The following is a 3,229-nucleotide window of genomic DNA, read 5'->3' on the forward strand; positions in this document are numbered from 1 at the left end:
TTTATCTGACTTTATTTTTCCAACAGCAAGTAGCTTCAGAGGATTTACTCAGCGGGGTATAAGAATCACAGAGGCTGACAGATGCACTTTGATTCTCGGGCAGTGATTTTTTGATACCACTTGCAGCTTGTTATTCCTCAGTAAGGGAGTTCATAAAGAAATAAGGGAGAGTCACAAGTAAGATGGGATGAGAGTGGGATGAGAGTGTTTGCAGGAAAGGACTTTTCTGGGACAAGAGAATGAGAAGGGATATCTTGCAATGCTGGTTAAAAAAGATAAAGGACAGGGAAGCCTCAGTTGATAAACTTGCATGACTGTTTTGGAATGCCAGATTGAAACTAGCTGTGTTTGAAATTATGCTGAATGAATATCACTGCGTGCATTTTTACAAATTGTATTGTCAATATTTAAAATCATATTTAATATTCTAAACTTGGGACTAATGGTGATGCTTTATGCATAGTATTTTACATGACTAGAAAAGTAGGACTACCTAATCTTGCCTCAGCTTAATAATCAATGTGGTCGGATAGTTCTGCCATTGTGGTGGTGCTCTAATACTGCAGAAGGTTGTAGGAAGGTCTGGTCATTTGGACTACAAAGGGCTTGGACAAAATTGAGAGTCAGTAAACCCTTTCTCACCGTTTCTTGAACACAATCACGTTCACCAATTACTCTTTTGTCTTCGTGTTGCTATTAAATCAGGAATTGTTGTAACAGACCTTTTGACACATCTGTTATCAATTATAAATCTGTTATTAATTAGCCAAAAAAAGAAACTATTCTGTAACTACAATCAAGTCATGAGACACAAAAAAGGAAAATTTCCATTTTGCCTTTAGTTCAGCTGGCAGTTCAAGCTAACTTATCTGTCAACATCAGCTATCCCAGAGAATAGCTACCCTGAATATGAATACTGTAAAGAATAGGGTGAGAATAAAACTGTTCAGCTAGAATTACCTTATATATGACAGCATGAAAACCTTTCTTATCAGTTTGGTCTTTTAGTTGTCAGCTGAAAGCTGGTGTGCAGTTTGATATTCTTAGTTGTGCCTTGCAGAAGTTATCATCTACCGTGGTGTTACCGTTTTCTGTGTTAAGCCATCACTTTTTGCCTTCAGCTTCTGTTGTGTGGAGGTTCGGAGGCTGCTCCTCAGCTCAGCAGGTAGAGTTTATTGTGAAGCAAAAATGGATCTCCTATGGCTCTGTTGGGCAGAGGCTGGTGTCTCCAGCAGTGCAGCCTGTTCAGCTGTAGGAACTGGTGGGGCTGCTTTCCTAAATATTATATTTGTATATATAAAACACGTGCCTTCTGGGCACATCTGGAAAATGTAAACAAAAGCTATGACATAAAACATTTGGCAGCTTTATCACAATGGCATTATTCATAATCTGAGACTGAGAGGTGCTATTTATTCAGGGGGCCAAAACCTTCCTGCAAGATGTGCTCCTTTTGGTCTCTGATGCGAGTTTGTCACCTAAGCTAAACAGGTACATTCTTTGTTTATGAGAAGGTGCAAAGGAGTTTAGCAGTCCCCCGAGACTGCAATGTTAAGAAGGGTGTTCACTGACATGAGGATCATGTCTACTTCTGATCTTCCCCATTTTGTCAGTTGTTACAAGACAAAAGGCTTAACAAAGTTTTTAAGTCCCCAAGTGTATTGGCTATGCCAACTTGTATAGTTAAAATGTCTGGTTATTTTTAAGGGGGGAGTGCGTGTTGGTTTGTTTGGTTTTTTTTCAGTAAACTTGGTCTGGTGTGGATAACTAAAATTTTCCATGCAGTCTGAACACTGCACTGAATACAGACTAAAATGAAGACCCTGTATGGCATTAAATCCTTTAAAATATTAATGTTTGGGTTAATACTATTGCTGTTTAGCAACAGAGCAGAAAAATAAAAGCCAGAGTGGAATAGGTGTTACTTGAATAAAAAAAAAAAAAACAAAAAAAAAAAAAAAAAACCAAAAACAAGACTGACATAAGAAAAAAATTATGTTAATAAAAGTAGTCTAAATACCAAATTTAAGTTATTGTCTGTCAAACCTGTGAGGCTTTGGACTGGCTGTCCAGTGGGGAAGGGTGGGCAGTGACCTATCTTGTTCTAGAAACAGCGCAATGTGTTCTCATGCAGGATTGTATGATATGGTTGACTGCAGTAACACAATTGGGCTCAGTGATGTGCAAAAGCTTTAGGCTGGTAAGTTTAACAACAGGAAGAGCTGGATTTTTTTAATTTTATTTTTTTTTTAACGCATCTGAGTTCAGATGGTGCCTGGTCAGTTATATGCAATGATTCAGAGCCAAAAGAGTATATCTACCTATATTTTCCAGACATTAAATGATTATTCATGCTTATCTGGAGCACCTTGAAGCAGAAGCTTGCCTCCAAGTCAACAGCAATCCTTGTGTAGATCGAGGTTCAGAGTATGAACCATATCTACCGCATTTCTTTTTTCACAACAGATTGGGTATGTGAAATGCCCAGGTAAACAAGCTGCTCGCTGTTTAATCTAACTGGCAGGTTAATCCTGATGTTATGCTTGGATAAGCTGCTCCAAATGTAATCGCTTGGGGAATCCGTGACAGAGATGTCACTGTTGAGTGAAAGGCTCTCATCCAGGTGTTAATAAATCCACACCACCCCCAGGACTCTATTACCTTGAAGGGAACCAGAAGCCCTTTCAACAACTTATGTATCGGCTTTAAACACTTTATTGGCAGATCCTTATGTATTTCAGACGATGAAGGCACATGTGCCTATTCCACTTGTGACCATATACTCACATTTTAATTAGGCAGCTTGGACACCTGGAGAACGATACTGGAGGGTGCTATCAATATCAAATTATTCCATGTTCTCTGTGTTAAAAAACTTAAGTCTTTCCAGGGAGCAGTTTGTTTCAGGAACAGTCGCCATCTTCTGCAACTACCTTTTTCTGTTTGTCAGATACCAGGAAACTTCCATTTAGTGAAGCTGCTGCTCTCTGCTGCTGTAATGGGGCTGTGCGGCAACTAACAAAAGAACGTCCTTCTCTTTTTGGAACTAAAAAATCCTTAAGGCAAGAGGGAACTGCTGTGGTTTGAGGTACGAGATACCCAGTTAAACTGTTAATTTACGAGGACCGAGGCTATTTTGACAAGGCCCCTTCCCTCAGCCCGGGTTTCAAGACCCTCTCGGCGGCCGGGCCCTGCCTGGCCGCTCCCTCAGCCCCCAGCCGCGGCGCTT

The sequence above is a fragment of the Rissa tridactyla genome, chromosome 5 (genome assembly GCF_028500815.1).
Source record: "Rissa tridactyla isolate bRisTri1 chromosome 5, bRisTri1.patW.cur.20221130, whole genome shotgun sequence".
Lineage (NCBI taxonomy): Eukaryota > Metazoa > Chordata > Aves > Charadriiformes > Laridae > Rissa > Rissa tridactyla.